At 33.7% G+C, this 22441-nt stretch overlaps 1 protein-coding gene across 3 annotated transcripts in view; it reads right to left on the reverse strand.

The window, feature by feature from the left end:
- Positions 1 to 22441, reverse strand: part of LOC127868377 (cardioacceleratory peptide receptor-like) — a 176914-nt gene that overhangs the window by 35352 nt on the left and 119121 nt on the right. The window lies entirely within an intron of this gene.

Genomic DNA, 22441 nt, shown 5'->3' on the forward strand with positions numbered 1-22441 from the left:
TAAGGCGGAGGGTTATTGTTTTAGCGTGTTCCATCCGTCCGCCATTCGTTTTTGTTGGGAGCTGTTTCTCGGTAACTTGCATGGGATCAAAAGAAACTTAAAAATACATGTGTATTATCACAACTGTAAGTCGCCCGTGACGTGCTCGTACGTTGGCTGCAGCCACCGCGCTCGTTTCGCCGAAGGGACGCTTGGCCAGCCGGCCGGCCTACCGACCGACTCACCCACCCATTAGGAAGCTGCGCTATGCAAGAGGCGGCCGATTCTCTGCAAACGCCACCTGGCTAGGTTCAAAGACCGCGCCGAGCTGGGAGGCCACGACAAGGCTCTCCATATCGGAGGCACGGACGCCGTGTCTGACTGTGAGCGTCTCGGGACCGACTAGTTTTAGTCACGTTCGTACAGCCTGTGGCAGGCCGGTGGTTTCTCCCCGCTGGCCGGTGTATAAGCGACCGGGACCACTGCGAGCCTCTTCGGCAGCCGAGCTTCTTGCCTTTGCCAGGTGGTTCCTCAGGCTTGTCGACCCCGGCGCTGTACAAACGCCCTTTGTTCTTGCTCTCGAACACCGACCCGTGACGATCAGTTTCTTCCCGTGATAGTAGGCACGTCGCGAGAGAAAAAAAGCATTTTTGTCTCCCATATAATGCTTTCGTCTCAATCGGTACTGTCCCAAACAAGGTTCTATCCGCTAATCGGGCCTGTTGCCTTTGCCGATACACGGAAACCGCAGCCACCGATAGATTATCGGCCAACAGCAGACCTTCAAAAAGCCACCGCTGAGACGAGGCCCTCCGGCCGCGTACGCTGGCGCCGTCCGCCGTGTTCGGCAGGGTGTCCGCGGTCCCAGGCCGAGACAAACGGTCTCACTGGTCCAGAGCTAGACAGCCCGGCGATAAGTCCTCGCGAGCTCGGTAGCCCGACTAGGCCCGCGAGACCACCCTTACCATAAAGGAGTCCCGGCTACTATCGCCGTTCAGCCGCGCTCCGCGAGAATCAGCCCAGCATTCACGCCTCGGGAGCTCGGTAGCACGGCCCAGGTGGCGAGGCCCGCGACACCACCCTTGCAGGGCCTGTTTATATAAAATTTGTTTAAAATAAATCCAAATTGATTGACAAATTTGTTCTATGATAATTGTATAGTTGGTTGTAGCCAATTGTTTTATCAACGAGGGTACGATAGTTATAGTAGACACGAGTACTTGTACATTCCAGGTTTCACTATATACCACAGAGATGAGATAATCATAAAATGATAAATATGTGTTTATATACATTGTATTTATAGCCTGGTAAACAGACTAAAGAAATCTGAAAGTTACACGCACAGGTATGTGGCAATGGGGGTAGGGCTAGTTTATAAATATGAGTTCCATATACAATGTGCATCGCTAGATTACATCTACTGTACTTATTTGAACTAAGGAAGGGCAACACTTCAATCACATGAGCTCCGTTATGTTCTGAATAAAAACATATTTTCTGGAGTACCAACTGCAAAATCACGACAGTCAATGCATTGTGTACCCAGTGGGCCCACTGTCTTAATGGCAAAAATAAATGTATTTAGTTTAATATAGATTATAAAACAAATGGAACTTATTCAGTTTATTCGTTATAGTTTTCAGAATGGTTCGGATGTTTTCTCTTTTTTCCGAAAAGTAATTTATTTAGCGTACGGAAAATAAATGGCGGCACCTGCAGAAATATATTTGTTAACATGCACTCTGCTTAGTTGCATTCTGCTTACTGTCAGTTTCTAACTGCCGTTGTTAATGGCGTTTAGTTACAACACCGATTATGATTGGTTTCATTATGACTGGTACATTTTCATCACGTGTGTTATAATTTAAAAGTAAACTTTATGACAGTGAAATTATGTGTTATTCAATCATTAATGAGGAATAATGAACACAAAAACATTGGATAGTCACCAAGCATGTTGCAACAATCATCAAGTATAAACAAAAAGACAACAACCATGTTGGAATTTTCATGAAGCATATCTGAATAAACATCAGTCATAATCTAATTATTAACCATAAATGATGTCATGTTTACCTAAATATCATTCCATACACCAGCGATTATCATAGCTTTAAAGTTCGTTTGACTTTATACATTGTATGTGTCGCTGATTTGGGGTGGATTTGGTGTTTGGGTGTGATGATATGTATGTGGTTGGATGGGGTAAGTTTTTTGTGTGTGGAGGTAGAGATGGGTGTGTTTATGGGTATTTTGCGTGCTTGTCAAGTGAATCCTGTTAATTAAATGGTTGAAAAAGTATATGTATATACACTGTTAAAACGTATATATTTGTTTTCTTAATAAGGACTTTGATTACCCCATGATATAGGACGAAACAGCAAGAATGTATGCTATTGTATCTTATATCCCCATTTGTACTAGAGTCGTAAACAACCTTAAACCACCTGATCAGTTTGGACACTATTTTCGGCAACAAAAATAACGGGTTAGAGGTCACTCGCAGCGCCACAATTAAACTATACAAGATATGTTAATATATACTTTTTTTGACCTTGTGGTTTCCTTTCGATTAAAAAAATGAAAAGTTTATATGTTTTTTTTTTGTTTCTTTGGTTGTTTTCGAAAGTGTTTAAAACAAAACAGAAAAAAATATGAAAAAGATGAGTTGCATAAAGTGTGTGAAAAAAGCAAACTGGACTTAAACCCCCAATGCTTTGCATTGACCGTTCCAAGGCGGTGACCCCAGCTTTATTCATATTTTGTGTTTATATTGGTTTGTATTGCGCTGTATTGTGCTGTTTTGTACTGTTTGGGCAATCGGTCACTTGCCTTAAATAAAGGACCAACTAATTGTTTTTAATGAAAATTCAATACTGCTCCAGCAGCTGGAGATTCACTTCTTTATATTGTAATGAAAGTTTAAGATGTTTCCATTGATGTTCAAATATATGAAGTGTATTATTGTTTAGGGCTATTTCTTTTTCAATTTGAATCATAAGTTTTAAATAATTGATAACACAGTTAAATGTAGGTGTTTTAAATAAAAATTATCTTACAACTAACAGTGATGGATCCAATCCCTTGTTACTTGACCCAGAGTTGAACACATTAAAAATAGTTATTTCGTCAATAAATACACTGACGCCACTAGCGTGTTTTTTTTTCTCGAACTTTCGGTCAACGGGGATTTGTCAGCGTAATCAGCTTAACTGGTTTCTCAGTTTTTAATTATTAACATGTTGTGTTTGCTATTAGTACACAATTTGACACGTAAGTAGACTCTGTTGTATTTTCGAAAAAGATTCCATACTTTTGAGGAATATGGGCCAATGTGTTAGCGCCCGTCCCAAAAATCAAACGTGAAAATTCTATATTCCCAATAAACTATGTGTTTGTTAAATAGTAAGAAAGAAAATTAGCTTAATAGATTATAACTTATTGTTTATTATCTTGACATTTGCATATGCATACATACAAAGCTAAATGTCAAAACAAAAATATAACAGCCGGCACAATGGGCCTATAAGTCACAACGAAAATCAATGACGTACAAGAAAGTGTGACAGTAACAAAATTATAAAAGAAACAAAAAAGAAAAATAAGTCGCATGTTTTTACTGAGGAATGTTTCTTCTTATGTGCTATGTAACCTGTACAAAACACGCGTTTGTAATAAAAACGCATGTACCCGAAATTTGGCTAATTTGTGCGGGTGGACGATTGTGCTGTCATTGTGTTTGTAAGTAGCTTACATGCAGTCCTATGGCGGGATCGCATTTGGGGTCCTTTTGGTCAAGGTCATTCTTAAGTAAAAAACTTAAAATTAAAAAAAAAGGTTTCTGCTGAATTACGTGATATTGCATGGATCTATTGTGTTATAATATTGTGTATTTGTAGCTTAAATTAAGACATTGCTATCAAACTTAATTAATGTTAAAAAGTGTAAAATCGTGTTTCTTGGCATGGTCACATTTCTTGTTTTAATTTATAAATTCCAGCGTTAATGAACATATATAAGACATACACATAATAATAGATATGTCGATGCAACCATTGAATTGCTACACCTAACAATGTTATTGTATCTACAAATTTCAATTATGTATGAATGAGCACTTAGTGTAAATCTTGTCAGAGCTTTTTTATGGCAATCCCTATCAACACATTGATGACATTTTTCGAAGGCAAAATCCAGTTTCAAATTATCATAATGACTTCATTTACTATGCGAAATTAGTAAATCAGTTTACATTTAAAATTTAACGTTTCTATCTTATGTACGTACGATCGATCACATTAACCACATTGTTTTTACTTGAAAGTCATCGCATACAGATTTAGTAACAATATTGTTCTTTGTCCATGTTATTCATATATATATATATATATATATATATATATATATATATATATATATATATATATATATATATATATAGTTTGTTAATAGACATATAATAACGATCGCTTTACACAACTTCACCAAATAGCAGTACATAAGTGAATGTCAGTCGGAATAGCTCAGTTGGGAGAGCGTTAGACTTAGTCGTTTACGCAACAGTCATCTAAAGCCGGTTCCATCCCGAGTTCCGGCACGAACGGAACAGTTCGGCGGCTGACAATTTGTTCAGTCAGGTTAATATATATAATAAAGCTTTATTTTATGTAGACATTTTAAAAGCCATTTTACTACAATTGGACATTTATATTAAAATTAATGGATGCAACGTAGTGACAACGTTAATTAAAATTTCTTACATCACTTAAATATCTTTATAAAAAACACGTGTTTTATATTAACAAATAAATGCAAACAACACATCTATTATTCATGTATTTTTATGGTTGTCTATAATAGGCATATCCCTACCACATATAGAGCGCAAAGCGCGACACGTATTATTGATTGTAACAATGAGTTGCGATAAAGGAAGCAGCCGCTTATCACGGAGGAGCTGTGTCCCAGCAACCCGTTGCCCTAGAGTCAAGCACTCCTCGGAGTTGTTTTTTAAGAACCACATATAGAGCGCGAAGCGCGACACGTATTACTATCCAGGTGGTATGGGCCCTTTAGCATTATCCGACCATTGCGTCCATAGTTATCTTCCTTAGAATTTGAGAAACTTTTAAAGCCTTGTTCGAAGTCCGAAATTTTCATCCGATTGTTCCCAAACTTTCACAGGTTTTTTTATCAATGAAGACCCAACCCAACTCTATATGAGCAATATCGGACCATACGTCCAGAATTATGTCTCTTTGAATATAAAAATAAAAGTGAAAAACTGCTTGATAGGTGACTATGTCAATATTTTTTATCAGATTCTTTCCAAACTTACAGTGTCTTCATATCATTAAGCATTTTTACCTCATTTAAAATGAGAAACATCGGGACAATAAGTCCAGATTTTTTTCTATTAAATTTGACAAAATAAATAATTTCCACTTGTTTAAAAGATTTCACAACTTTCGTCTGAACCTTTCCAAACTTATTAAGTGTTTTTTATATCAGTATTACTCGAACCCTACTAAAAATGATGAATATCGGAGCAATAAATCTATTATGACCTTTTACTGAATTTCAAAGTATTGTACAATGCAGCTTCTTTATACAATTTACAGTTTTCTTTCATTTTTTTTTCTCATTCGTTTTTTTTTCCTCAAAATTGTACAGTGTTTTCATATCAATGAGTACTCAACCCCTATCGTAAATGAGCAACGTTAGAATAAGTTTAGAATCATCTCCCCTTGAAGTTGAGAAAAATATGAAATTACGCTTACAAGATGAAGCAGATTTTTTTAAACCTACACAGTTCTGTTCCATTAATGAAAACTGCACACGGATACCAGTAAAAAAAAACAAGAAAACCAATGTAAATAAAATGAACTATGAAATATTTGGGAGTTACAACACAAAATCATAGATAATGGTTATTTGTGGGTTTTAACACATCATAAATAATGGTTATCTGGGGATTATAACACAAAATCATAGAAATTGGTGATACCAGTATCTTTTTTATATTTTGTTCAAAATAATCGGCCAATATATTAATATTTACGTTAGAAAAAAAATCGTTCCATGTAACTTCATTGAGTGCCTTTTACATTTAAATTCCCGACGCCCTTTGATGCTTTGCATCAATACTTATCTTGTATTCTTTTTGCAATTGATATACAGGTGCATGCCAATGAGGTTTACCAGCAATATCAAGATGGAATATGACAAAGTGAAGTCTATTTGTGCCTTTCTGTCGGGTTATGATAAAGATCATGTGATAGTTGATAGATGGAATAACTGCAGCCGTCAGTAGACGTGTCAAGGTGATATCCACAAGCGACCCATGTCATAGAATCGCTTGTGAAATACAATTGCCATTTCCAACATCGCTATTACCGACAGGTATGTGTTACCATGAACACAAACATACTCGAGTAAATCAACGTATGGACACTCAATAAAAACAATGTACCGATAACTTTCAGATATTAGCGTACACCAATATACAGCTTGTATTTGCTAATCATTATTTAAATACTGTTGGAAAGTTATATACCACATTACATTTATATGATGCGTACAATGTGTTGTGTTATGAAACAATACATGTGTTGTGATTATGTTTAAATAGTTTAATCCGTACACACACCGACATTGAAGCATTTTGTCGTGTGTTGCCAGGTACAATTAGATTGTCATTTAGTTTTATTGATTGGCTTTACTCCCAAGAAGATGCAAATACCTATTGAACAGTCACTGAACACAAATATTTACATGAAAGAAAGCAATACGTTTTATTCAGTGGCCTAACACTTAACATTACAGTGTCATATATTGTCAAACATCGGTAACTTTTAATTTATTCAATTGTATTCTTGTTTTATACAAGATCTCGTCAGCTCCGATCTTCTCATTTATCAAACTAAAGCATTTAATGACAAACTTAACAAACATGACGAAATTTGTGAGCTTTTCCAATTAAGTCAGTTCCGTCATCGGTGATATTAACCATTACCTACCATGTGACCGACATCTCACTCAGATAACTGAAATCAACTCATAAGCCACAGTTTTATCCAGGACATGTTTCCATGTAATCTCCGGAATTATTGCGTTGGGCCGATCGCAGACGCATGTGCGATCTCCAAGATCCTGGCTAGCATTCTGGACAAGCCGACGTTGTCACTGATTTATCTTTACTTCGCACGACGATATACATGACTACGCATAGCCTATATTGGGCAAAACGTAGTGTAACACTTTGCGTATGTTACATGCCTGCTCTTCTGATGGTACATAAGTTGTTCTAATTTATTTTGTTAGAGAACGCAACTCAGTCAACGGGTCACAATATAATGTCATTGAATGGCGACATACCATCCAATGTTTAATTGATAAAATTCATATGAGTATAATGCTCTACTTTTTTAAATGACAAAAAGAGAAACATTACAAAACTACGCAATATTTTTTAACTGTCAAGTCACTAGGTTTGCCAAACGTCGAACAAGGAGAATGAATAAAAAGTGCCCCGAATATCTGTTCATGCCTTAAAGTGCATAATATCCTAGGTGTTGTTTAAAATAAATGGTTTACATTTTTTATTAAATTGTCATTTTAAAATTTAGCATCAGCTTGTGACTTTATGTTTCCAATTGTAAAATATATCTTAAATAATTACGCATAACGTTTGAAAAACAAATGGTTGCATAATCAAGGTATTCGGAATTTGACAAGATTTCCATTAAATACATTCAATATTTCAAATTGAGTACGTCCCAAGAAAATAATGAGTATACTCGAGAAAAAATATACATATATTGTTTTATTGCTTTATATTATCAAGCTACATATCCCCTAGCAAAGTGTTTCAGGTGACTGTCTTGACAAAATGATGATACACACTTGGTATCAACACTTTACAACTATAATGTATGACGGAAACACCTGCATCGGTCTGTTTTAACAATAAACCTTAAGAATTGAACGTCGACCTTAACGACACTCGCAAATAGGAGAGAAACATTTGTAATCATTATTCATTGCGTAAAATATTCATTACAAAATGACGGACATTTATTAAGTGCTACTATGTAATCAGAGACCGAAATGTTAACAATTATCACAACTAGTTGAGTAGAATATCTAAAATGGTACTTATATTTCTATGTACATATATCGCCTGATAATTACCTTTCTGAACACAAAATATAGTTTTTTTATTCATATTTATATTTATCCAGGCGCTGATCATTCACCGTAACTTACTGATTTCTAGCTGCTAGTATAAGCAGTTGTGTTAAACATTACAGGTCTTAAATGAGTTGTTGATAATAAGCCATTTGACGCTATCAGATGTGTTGTATCCCTTTGTGTATTTTTACCATAAAATATCAATAATATGATAGAGTTTCCTGCTTGAGTGTGCACTATACTTGTTATATTTCATAGAAAAGAAGCAATATGTTGAGATAGATATTACCGCGGTGACAAATTTGCGATTGATGCAAGTCTGGCGAAAGGTCATTCCATACCTCGTATAGCTGAAAAGAGAAATGTTCAGCATGTAATTGTTCAATTCTTGTCTGCAAAAGAGGTACTGAATCGTTATTTCTAAAGTTGTAGCACGTTTGTAGATTGATTGGAATGAGATAAGAAAAGTATTCGGGGCTTAAGATGTGTTTCATTCTGTAAAAGAGAACAAGTCTGTGTTTCTTGTACTTTTTCTTGTTAAAAGTGTTTCCCGTTTAATTTCGTTTGGTAGGGACTTAACATTACACAATTTAGTAGCGCCGGTACATACTCTTGCTGCTTCATTTTGTACATCTTCAAATTCTGCGCTTAATTCTTAGAGCAGTAATCAAGACAGTGTCTCCATATTCAAGAAGCGGTCGGAAAAAAATTACCATACATGTTTTGTCTAGATAAGACATGGTAAGTTCGGCCTTAACAGGCCGATACGTTACCAGCCTTTGTTTTAAGAGCCATAGACATGTGTGCAAACTATCGGAAGTCGTTATACAAAAACAGCCAATGTGATTATGTTGTTGAACTGTCTTTAGTTGTCAAAATGCATAATTGGTTGTATTCGTTTTTTTTTCTAATTCAGTTATAGGATACTATTTAAATGTCTCTTTTTTAAGTAACGCCTGTCTTATTGTCTGTTTTTTCTCAATGTGCCGAACCAGTTTTGTAACGCCATCACTATTCATAATGTGGTTATCGTTGTTCCGATACTTTCATAACATCTTGTCACTTTTGAAGACGTAGCCGACCCGCATGGTGTTTGCTGAACAACAAGAATATCATTAGATTGCACGCACTGTTGAGGGCATGTAAGCGCTGCAGGACCTTATAGTAGCGATGGTCAAGCTCATTTATGCCGTATAAGTCCATAGTGTTGAACACTGAAGCCGGCAGCCAGCAAATGAATAACGCTAAATAGTTTAAGAACAAATGTATTGTGGTGTTAACGCTAAATGTTTGCTCGTTTAATTAAGCACCATATTATCCTACTGAAACATGAGCTCAGTCGTGTCGTTACATAGTAGAATATACAACATTTTTGTAATCGACTGACTAAACTTCATGCCAAAGTGATTGATTATTATGTGTTTTCGAAATCATACAATAGCATGAATTTTGCATGGTTCATCAAATGTCAACTAGTAATTAATTACTATAAAAGTCCAATATTAATAAATATGAAAAAGAAACAGTTGTTTTCAAATGATATTTTCCAAGGTAAATTATATATATAAGACTAACCATTTGCTTTCAATTTTTTAACAAACAATACTATGGCTTAAAAAACTGTTAAAGTGTCAGTAACGCTTACGGATCGAATATCGCATGAAAATAACTTACAAAGGCATATTATCAAAGTCATCTTTATTGTTTTTATTTTTGGTAGTAAACCCTCGTTCATGGATTTGTGTCGTAACGGGAAAGTTGATTCTGAAATTAAACACAAATATATTTCAGTCTGATTGAGCAACTTCCTCGTTTACTAGAAATACTCTGTGTATGCAGTGTGAATCTGGGCAACACAGACGATATTAAAATTAACAGTAAGTGTTGATTAAGATCGAGCATTCTGAACGGTTTGACTACATCAATCTAAATCAATTATTTTAAAATTGATATATTACAGTTACATGAACAAAATTTACTAGCATGCAATTATGATGACTTGAAAGACATTAAGAAAATAAAATATGTTGTAAGACCGTATATACTCATTTAATTGTGTAATATCGAGATTAATGAAATTGATGGAAGTGTTGCTAATCAAAAATGTGTACACAGTGCGGTTAAATCAATACACACATGTTTCGTATATGTATATACCTGTTAACATTGGGTTCATTTCAGTGATTTCCGTTAGATTTTTTGTGTTCCGCAAATGATTCCATACGACTACCGAGATGCCGACATAGCAAACGGAGACAGCTAGGAATGGGATGAAGAACACAAGCAGCAGCGTGATCCAGATATATAGCTGAAATAACATTATCATTTATAACAATACCTTCAATTATTAAAGAATTGCGAGCCTTTCAGCTGAGTTGCATTTACACGCGTGTGTTTACAATAATTTCTATTCTGAAAACGTTCATTAACTTCTAAATTTCAACTTTTTTGTTTTATAAACTATACTCAAATTTACAAAAAAACTATAGGGAATGTGTGTATTGAAGCGAAAACAACTAAACTTAATAAGCATATAATATAATATTGTCTCTTAAATAGTATGTCTTTCTTTTGCCTAATAATTAAGATCAATGGTAGCACACCTGCCACCAAATGTCAGTCGAGAAATCAAGTTCACAGGAGCAAGTAGTACCATAATGGACGGAAACATCCACACAGGAATCAGGAGGGCCATTATCCATGAGCCGATAATCATGGCCTTGTATGGCCGATACCCTGCTATGTTGAAAGTTGAAAGATAATTTCTCCGCAAAATCACAATATCACACGTAATGTTAATTGTATGCACGTTCTGTGTGTTTATTTTCTTCACAAAATAACGTTTTCACTTGAAACGAGAATATAATAATAAAAGATAAACAACTGGCATTAAAATTACAAATTCACAAATATAACTTAGTCAACAATATCGAATAATTGTATTCGAAGCTAAATTATTCAATTGATTATATGTTATGCCAATAAAGTATGTTTATTCTTCACAGTGTACCAGTTATTGCCCTTAGTGGGTACCGTACAGCCAGATATCGGTCTACGCTCATTCCGATGAGAAGGTTGTTGGGCACAATAAGGACCACAAACGTAGAATAGTGCCAAATGCAACATATGACGTCACCCAAGAATAAATCCCCTCGTAAAATACCATAGAATATCCCCTCGCGAAATCCGCTTACTATGCCGCTACAAAGGTCTAAATACCAACATTACTAGAAAGTCCGATATTAAATTTCAGAAGAACACCAGTAGTATATGTGTCAATGTTATCCGTCAGCAATCAGTGTTTATATTTATCACGTTTTGAGTGTGTTTTGCTTTTTATATTTTTTTTATCGTTTTGCAACAGCTTATTAATGGCAACGTTTGGTATTTCTTATAGGTTGTAAACACATTAGCAATGTATAATTACACCAAACTGCCATCCACAATCACTTATCATGTAAATGCTCAGTATTTCAAATATGATGTAAATTAAATGGAAATGCAACTGTTGTTTTATATTCCGAACATAGGAATGTATGTACAAAAGTAAGTTACCAGCTCTGGCAAGATGGAGCATGAAGAAGTGAAGCCTGTTGTTGTCTTTCTGTCGAGCTATGATGAAGATGACAAGACCGTTGAGGGAGATGATGAATGCCGCCATCAGCAGACATACCACTGAGATGGCAACATACGTTCCCTGCAAACGAAATACGTTAAATACAATAGCCATTATTTAAATTATAAATAGCATGCATATATTTGGAAATTACCCGCGCATCTTAGTTATCTTATAATTTAAAATCAATTCGAAGTCCGACAAAACGAAGTACCGCTCATAGTTGTGATAACCATTTACAGCTGCTTTGGTAAATCATTAACATGTAAAAAGGGTCGATGAGTTGCGATTCACAATTTGCAATAAGTTGTGTGGATCAGTTTTATTTTGAAATTACACCACTCACAAATTAACATTTTGTTTCAGTACTTTGTGTGCATACACCGACAAATGGTTGTTTAAATGCTATTTGGCAACATTATGCCATGCAATTTCCTCGTAAAAATATTATCTTGACTTTTGCAAAACCCAGAAAACAGTCAGTGCACGTAAATACGCTCACAGCTGAAAGCGATACGTTTCAGTCAGTGGTGTTCGTAAAATTAATCAAAGTTATAAGAATATAATCACTCATTCAATATGTTGAAAAATAACCAGTTCAAGGGAAATGAGGAAGTTTAATAAAACCTGCCGTTGGATATTATAATGGTGTAACAATTTCTGTGACACATTTTTCAAAAGATTGTAACTATAATAACAATCATGTTCATCTGATGAAAACGAATGTTTGCTGTTTGCTCAGAGGAAAAATTATCAAAAGAAGAGCATCTTGATAATTAATTAGTTATACTTAAAAATCGCATAATATTCTGTCGATAAGCCTGACAGGGTTTTACGGTTTATTCGCATTATCAGTAATACATTCATATGGCAAAATAAATTCATGGTATAAACACATATACGCAGTGAGATGAGGTGACTGTATGCAACTATACTGCAAGTACACGCCAATAATCTTAATCATAAAAAACATGTTCATAAATTATATAAATACATACAAAAATCTACAGAAAATATAACAGAAACAATCGCAGGTAATCGAAGGGAAAGGATTTTTTAAACAACTTAGAAGCAAAATATGCTTAAACATTCGAACATTTATTTAAAAAATACAAACACAGCACGACCGCATTATCTTCTAATAAACTCAACGAGAAGTATCATTTTCTTGGTATTAACAAATAGTTTCGCTCTATAAAATGTGTGTTTGTTTTGTTGACATTCAGCGATAAATTACAAATTGGTTGTTTAACATAATTTTGTATGTGGTAATTTTCCATTTAAATATGTTAAAGCTTTATTGGATTTGAGTCGTTAAGAACTATCTAAGAGATACCATGGTGCATACTAACATTTAATTCGCAAAACACCTGACTTCAATAAAATAATTGTTTTTAATCGTTGTAGTGTACGGTACAAATAGCATAACAGGCATAAATATCGCATGTCGTAACTTACCGGTTATTTAATGGAATATTAGGAAGTGAATATCAAATCACTTCTGTTAAACACGATGGTGGTTTTGTTTTCTCAATACAAATATATGTATTCTACAAAAACCTTTTATTATCTCGTAAATACAATATAAATTGTACATTTTTAAGAATTGGCGGGATGTTACTATAAATATACATATTTATACTTACCCGCTATTAATTCGTACTTTAAAAAGGATATCGAAGATTTAATCAAGAACAAATAATTGTTTTGTTTTCAGGTTTAAACATCTTATGTATATTATCCAGTTTAAAAATCGTGAGATCAATTTTTCATTAAATAATCGAGATATCGAAACATTTATAGAGTCACCCATGGTTTTCTATGAACGCAATAACATAGTTTCATTCAAAATCTACCACCTGACAGCGTTTTATTTGCAGAATATTAACGTTTAATCTTATATATAATTTAAATCCCAATTAACTTTTATATCGTTTTGGCACGTGACTTAAGTAGTATACAATATGACATAATACATGTATTATTGAATTGATTAGAATAATAATTTTTAATTAATAAAAAAAAAGCATACTAACAGAAAAATCAAGCTGAACGATCGTGCGATGATTCACATTTGATTGGTTAGACTTTATTATTATCGTTGTTGTTCTTTCAAGCACGGTTTTAGAAATATTTAAATTAACTTTATTTCTCTGCTTGAAGATTCCGTTTTCAAAACTATACAAAAACTCTTCTTTTTCAAGTGTCACATATTCTACACGAAACACTTCAAATAGCTTAGCTTTGAATATTTCGCAACAGTCGCTTTTCTTTGTTTCTGTGTATTTTTCACGTAGTTTCAATTGCTAAAAGCTTACAGACAATCACAGCACAATAACGTCTTGCAAAAAGGTCTTGAAGTTCCCAAAGACTTCGAGTATCGAATAACAGCGCGCTAAGCATGCTACTGAAGCAACCAGCTGCAAGCTTGCAGTATGCTTGCTATCTTGCGTAACGTTAAAACGTGATACCAAACTAACCTTTGATAATTTGTTATTAAATGCACCACGTGCCTTTGTATGGCCGGTCGTATATAATTTAATATTACTGTCGGGAAATAATGTAAAATAATATTGAAATATAATGGTGAATGTATGCCACACGTACCTTTGATGGCAATATGTGACATGTTAAGGTTTGTTTGTCTTTGTACTGTTTAAAAAAATGTTTTAATGCGTATCACAATCAAATATATTGTTTTATGATTTATTTTGACGAATAAAACCTTACAAGAGTATGCTTTATTATTATGTGGTTGAAATGTAACGTTAGTGCAAGGTCAATAGCAGCAAACATTTTATTGTTGATCGCTAAGCCAGACACAAGGCGCGCAATGTGTAATATCACTGCACATTTATTTGTTACATCGAATATAACGCATTTGAACAGTGTTCGCCGTCTGGAATATGCCCGGTAAAAATGCATGTTTAATACAATATGACGCCTCCGAATTTATTGTTTCTCTATTATTGACAAATCATTCGAACTTAAAATGGTTAGTACAGACTATCCGTTTCCAATAGGCTGACTGATTTATTCCTATCAGACGTATAACTGATATATACGAACACACTTGTATCATAGACATAGTTTGTTAGTAGAGTAAAATAAATAGCCTTTAAAGGGATCTTTTCACGCTTTAATAAATTGACAAAATTGAAAAAAGTTGTTTCAGATTCGTAAGTTTTCGTTTTAGTTATGATATTTGTGAGGAAACAGTAATACTGAACATTAACCATGTTCTAATATAGCCATTATATGCATCTTTTGACGATTTTAAAACCTAAAAATTATAAAGCGTTGCAACGCGAAACGATTGAATAATTTGGAGAGTTCTTTTTTTGTCGTTAAATTTTGTGAAACTACGAAGATTGCTTATATAAAGTATAAAATACATCCAGGCTGTACTCGGCGGAATAGCTCAGTAGGCTAAAGCGTTTTACTTCAGGACTCTGGCAGGACTCCAGGGGTCACTGGTTCGAAACCTGCTCCGGGCAATGTTCTTTTCCTTTTTTTAATTTTTTTTCTTGATTTTTTAATGGAGCTTTTACGATCCAATGTTTACATTTATCACTATAAAGCATTTAATGAATAAGTTAAAAAATGCCAAAATCTGTGAAAAGGCCCCTTTAATCATGAGGGCAATTATAAGCGTATGATTAGTGTCTTTAGATTGTTGTTGTTCTTTAAAGGTCCTAAACCCGAGCGTGCGGTAGAACCTACCGTCATTGCAGTGGGAGGGATAATGGGATACTATAAGGTGGCTAATTCTAATAAAAAGAGATACATCGCCACTGAGCAGCATTAATATGATTAATAAGTTGCATTTTACAAATATTAAATATGGAGTTTTAATTTCATGTTAACGAGTCAGCAAATATGACTCGGGTAAAATAAAATAATATGTCATGCCACCTTGCATATACAATTCGAACATGATCATCCATAGCTCTGAATGTTATATCAGCTGTATATTAAAAGGGTTTTCAAACGTTTGGAAGTTTCAAATTCAACGGTTGATCTCCAGTGTTCTATTTTTTGTTAACCATCTGGTATGTTTTTCAGCCTGGAATGCAGTGTTTTATGAATTCGCACTTACATGGAAGTTGCATGCATTCCTTGTATTTCCCCAAAACGGTCAGGGAAAATGGTGAAACACGAACCTTACTTTTGGTGGACACTTCATATGTTACTTATGACGAATATGTGTGCATATTTCCTACATTTTTGTGTAGCGCTAACATTAGCAATTTTGAAAAATTGTTCTTGCTTATTGCCAGGTGTTGCTACTCGTTTAGTTCGGACGAAGACTCTAATCTATGTCCCGCGATCCCAAGACTGTAACCTCATCTTGTTAACTGCTAGAGTTAGCGTGGTTTAATAAATAATTTCATGTAAATACTATTACAACTATTATGAACTGATGAAGCATAGATGATTGAACCAGCGTACAACTCTTCTTGGAGGAAGAACTTCACAAGGCTTATTAAACCTTCGTTCTCTGTTTACATCATATAATGCCAAAGAGTATTTCGCAGGAAACAGTTATATCCTCATTGCTTTAATATTGCATACTCCAAAATAAATCTAACAATTCAAGTGTGTGCATGATTTTCTTAGTTTTACATTGCATACTAAGGCCATGCAATGTTAAAAGCTTAAATGCTTTAATTTAATTAATTGTATTATTGGTTACTTTCAGTTTAATGTGTCTGAACACATAATGATGTATACAAGCGACCGATTGAAATTCGTATCAAGTTATTTCCTCACGGACTCCATATAACTAAACTTAACTGAAATATATCTGGAACAAAATGCTAATGTGTTTCAAAAGTTTACTTTTTGCGAAGATATAATGTTACTTACTCTTAAACATTGTATTATCGCATTCAGAAGAATCGGTTCATTTATCAATGTAGTGTTGCCTGCAAAATACTGCGAAAACTGGCATTATATCGTTTTAATTATTGTGAGAATATTTATAATTTAATTAAGATTTGCTTACATGTTTTAATCCTACTTATGATTAAAGAGGCTGTTTAAGCTTCAAGCTACAGTGCATAAATTAAATCCCTTTAAACGTCTGTTAATTGTAAAAAGGAGTTTACAAAAATGTCAACGATTTCTTTCGATGAGTTTTCTCTCCGAAACCACTTTTTAGAATTTGTAGAAGCTGTGTGAGAAAGTATATGACGGCGTACGTTCACGTGTATGAGAGTGGTTCAGGCTTTGGTGGTGTTTATTTGAGTAAATGGCGTTTCAAGATTGATGTAAAGTGTTTTGTTTAGAAACTATGTGCTAAAATGTTGTTTGAAATGTAATACAAAGTGTAAGTGTTTTTAATGTTTTGGGCGTTTCTAAATTAAACTTAAAAGTTTGTCATCTATTAAATGTACAGGATATATGTATTTTATTCATAAAAAGTATCCCTGCATGCCACTGCTATACTTTGTTTTATGTCTACACTTAATGTTTAATGGTGCACATGTCAATAAATAATAATAACTTCCAGAGAAACATTATAGTACGAGTACATCGTTCGTTAGATATAGACGAAGGTTTTGCAAAATGTGTTTCACGCTTTCAAACGAATGCGCCATGTTTCTGATAGTTCCCATTTCTGAACAAGAAGTGGTTATTATACTCGAAGTCAGTACGATACTACATACCATTAATTTATAATAACAGTAAGTATAATATAATATATTTAAGAACACTTGAAAACCCTAAAATATTGGAATGGAATTTGAAGCTTCGTTTTTCAGTATAAAGAAGTGAAACTCCAGCTGCTGGAGCAGTATTGAATTTTCATTAAAACAGTTAGTTGGTCCTTTATTTTAGGCAAGTGACCGATTGCCCAAACAGTACAAAACAGCACAATACAGCACAATACAAACCAACATAAACACAAAATATGAATAAAGCTGGGGTCACCGCCTTGGAACGGTCTATGCAAAGCATTGGGGGTTTAAACCTGGTTATAGAGCGCTCAACCTCACACTTGGCCCAGCAATATTCATAATACATTTAAGTGTAAATAAAATTTAACGTCATAGCATTGTAACTCAAATTAAACAATAATAAAAGGGAATTAAAACGCATTCAATTTAATAACTATTTAATTACTCAATTGCATTGAAGATACAAGAGTAACAGAGTTACAACTTTTTGACGAACGATCAAATAAAACTATTAACAATTGTCAACTACATTCCTAGATTTGAGAATATGGCGTCATGGAGTTAATATCTCAGATAATCATCGCGCAAATACAGGAAGAAGCAGCAATAATGGGTGTAAAAATTCCATATTACATGGCTAGGTTGTTTATCTGACTACTCAAAAAATAAAAATAATTAAATCAAACAAGAAACGCCTATCAGAGAGAAAATATAAATAAAATGGAACGTTATAAACCCAATGACCTATGCATGTAGATTACAACTGGGGAAGTCGGTAGTATGACGTCACAAAAATCCATAATGACATAATGACGTGAACAAATTCCAGGGGCAGTACTTAATAAAAATATTAATGGGGATGTGCTACTAATAAAACAAGTTTAGATGATTTAATATTAAGAAGCAAATGAATAAAAATGGTAATTCCATTAAAGCGACATTATTGGAATCAAACAGTATATAGGTGTTTTGCCAACTGAAGACAGAAATGATTAGATGTACGATTTGAGTCCAAATGTAGTTTTCATGCAGATTTGTTCATACGACACAATGACACAATTTTATTCAACAGTGAAAAATGCCTATAATGTAGTTTTCATGCAGATTTGTTCATACGACACAATGACACAATTTTATTCAACAGTGAAAAATGCCTATAATATCACCAATGATTCCAAATTTTAAGGGAAGAAAGATATAGCGAATCGAAAACCATCAAACACGTGTTTTTAAGTACATAAGCATCGTATCCTTTTGATAAAAACAAGTTAATTAAATTGAAAAGTTTAATATGAACATTTGGTTTAACATATTTTAATTTGTGGACACGCTTCAAAACATCTCCGTAAAATGATGGATGGGAGATTCCATTATTTAAATGCCATTTTAAAGAAACATTATATTTTGAAATTAAATCACCATACTTAGAGTAAAATCTAGCAAATTTATTTCTTAGGTTATGATACAAAAAGCCTTGTTTTAGCAATTTTTTAGTTAATATTAGATTACGATCATTAAAATCTTTAATACACGAACATGCTCTGGCATAACGTACCAACTGCGAAATGTAAATACCATAGGAAGGTTCTTTAGGGATGTTGCCATTTAGAAACGGAAAATTCACAATTTCAAAGTTAAAATCGTCCCGTTTGTCGTATTAACTAGTTTTGATCAAATTATTATTAATAGTTAAATGTAAGTCTAAATACGCAGCGTCTGTATTGGATATACACGATCTATTTAAGACTAGTTCTTTTGGGTAGATTTTGTGAATATATTGTTCAAATAATGGATTATCTAAATTAAGTATGTCATCAATGTACCTACTAGTAAGGTTAAAACAATTAATCAAATCTACTTGCTTAGTTTTAGATAATTCTAACATAAATTCGCTTTCATAACAATATAAAAAAAAGGTCAGCTATAAGTGGCGCGCAATAAGTACCCATAGGAACGACAATAATTTGTTTAAATATTTTACCATTAAATTCAACAAACAAGTTATCCAAAAGAAAAGTAAGTGCAGCACAAAAGTCAAGACCAGTCCAAATGATGTAATTATCCAACACCTGATTAGTAAAAAAAGCTGTTTTAGTGTTTAAAGCTAGATTCAAACACTTCTCTCTAGCAAAAGTTTTTTCAATCAAAGAAACACGTTTTGATTTTATTAAAGCGTGAGGAAGCGTTGTATATAGTGTAGAAAAATCATAAGTACTAACCTGTGACACCTTATATTTTTTATTTTCAATTTTATCAATAACTTCTAAGGTGTTTTTATTGACCAAAATAGGTTAATATTACTATTTTCATAAACTTTATTACAAAATTTAGCTATATGATATCTAATAGCACTCAATGCAGATGTAAGATACACTGATAATTGTTTGGTGGTACAAGACACTGAATTAGCGATAAAACGACTTTTATATGGCGTCTTATGTAATTTAGGTATCCAGTAAAGTGATGGCAATTTCTTGTCAGTAATATTGACTATTACATTTAACTTTATACATTGGGCAATATGGTCGGTAATAATTTCATTAGGTTGCTTATTGTACTTACAATATGATATAGTTTGTTAAAGTTTCTGTGGAATAGTTTGAACATAAAACACTCGTCATATTATTATAACATTATTAGCAGCCTTATCAGCAGGAACTAAGACGAATTTAGATTTTAAGTCTTCAAGAAATTTACAGAGATTTTGTTTATTAAATATAGGTGAATGTGGTAGGGCCAAAGGATGTGTATCATAAAAACATATTTTATTCATGGCCATACTAAATGTTTTTGTTTTCCAATCAATGAGTGCAGTAATTTCAGCATTTTCCTTCCTGCACCATTTAGTGCAATAACCATGTAAGGATGTTACGATATTCTTAATGCAGTCATCAAAAATCAACAGGAATAGGCAGTCTGTACTTAGGTCCTCTGCGAAGCAAATTTCTAAGGTTTTTATTTTGGATGAAATTAAGGTCCCCGGTAATAACATGTCCAACTGGACCATATACATATATTTAGAACTAGTTCAGTCACATAATGTAGGACAATTTCTTATTACATTTATATCTGTGGAAATAGAATTATAATTAAAAACGATACTTCTTACAGGTTTACTATATTTGTAGCGAATTAGTGGTTATTCAGTATTGCGGAAATAAGGGGGAATCAACCAACATTTTTATCATTGAATATTTTAGGAAGGTCAATTAAATCAAGACCTTTGTTACAAAACTCAATGTTGATACGATTTCTAGTTTTGTTAAGTACATTTTCAATAAAAGGTTGAAGATAGTAGTCAGTGAAAGATTCAATAATACAAGCACATTCATATAGAGGGTCAGATTGAAGTAAAATAAGTTTACATTCCTTATCAATATGCGCCAACGAAGAAACAGAAAGAGAGCAAAGTGCACTTAGTAATTTATGTTTACCCCCATTTTGTAATAGTGTGTAGCAATCATTTAAAGAAAGCAGACGTTTAAATTCACGCCTTAAGTTACCATTTTTCCTAATGCCATGTGAACGTTTATTTCTTAGACGTTTACTAAACAGAGAAAATAATTTAATCGATTTATTTTTAGAAATTGTTTCAGGCATTTTTTAACGTGTTCGTGATGTTAAAGTAATCATTCACAAGTGGTTTATTAGAGATTACGGAAACGCAAAAAAATCAGCATGTGCGTGTTAAAAAAATTAATGATTGTATACCTGTCTAAAATAGAAATGCGTACTTTCAAAAAAGCCATTGTATTTATTTAAGCGCCTCTTCAAAGTTTCTTATTTCAAGCGCTAATACTATTTTGTTCAAATTAACCTATAAGGGATCGTTGTCTTATTTGAATAAGAAATGTACTTATTATTGTGAATAGGTATAGTATTCTTTGGTATGTCTATACTTAGAAGTTATTACCGGTGTAATCAATATAATGGAATATTTACAATTTAATCCTTTAAACATGAACACAACTCGTTTTGTTTCCTATTTAGGGCAAACATAGACCCCATATTAGGCCATGGTTCCAATTTAAAGAAGTCGATAAGCATCCGCCTTTTCTTTTTTTCTTATTTTCATTAAATAAACTTTATTCCAAAACAACTATTTTAAATATACATGTATGTACGTGTGTTAAATATGTCCATTTCACAGACGTGTTGGATCTCCTTCTCTTGTTTTAAATTCCAGGTATGCGCATTGGTTGACAATAGAATATCAGCGGTTTTATGTCTAAATATAATATTTTTTATCGTTTGGAACAAATGTATGTATAAGTCAAGCAGATTGTGCTCTGCCGTGTGACGCAAAAGGAAGAGCCCAGAGCACCGAAATTTTGGAACACGTAGACAAGACATTGGTAACATTGATATATGAGATAACTGTTGACAACTTATTTCCATTGTCATAAACGGTTGTTACAATAGAACTTAAATTTAACCGCTTGCATAGAAACACAAACTCTCTCGACGTGTACTTAAGTCTTGTTATCCCCCGCCATAGGCGGAGGGATATTGTTTTGGCATTGTCCGTCCGTCCTTCCGTCCGTCCGTCCGTCTTTCCGGCCGTCCGTCCGTCCGTCTAGAGCCATATCTTGGAAGTGCTTTGGCGGATTTCATTGAAACTTGGTATGAGTATATATATGGATAATAGGATGATGCACGCCATATGGCACAGTACACCATCTGATAATAACAGAGTTTTTGCCCTTTGTATTTTGAAAAAAATGCTTTTTTAGTGTCATATATAACACGTTTGTGTCCAGAAGCATATTGGCGGGGGATATCAATTCAACGAATTTGCTTGTTGCACTTTGTTTTCGCATGCACTAAAATTGAATTTTCCATGTAGTGTTATATTTACTTACCGTGCATTAGCGACGAAACATTTAGGCAGATCAAAATTATTTATTTGGAAGATAAACTAGACAGTGCGGTTAAGTTATAAAATACTGCTAGGTTATCAACGTAA

Source organism: Dreissena polymorpha, chromosome 2 (assembly GCF_020536995.1).
Source record: "Dreissena polymorpha isolate Duluth1 chromosome 2, UMN_Dpol_1.0, whole genome shotgun sequence".
Classification (NCBI taxonomy): Eukaryota; Metazoa; Mollusca; class Bivalvia; order Myida; family Dreissenidae; genus Dreissena; species Dreissena polymorpha.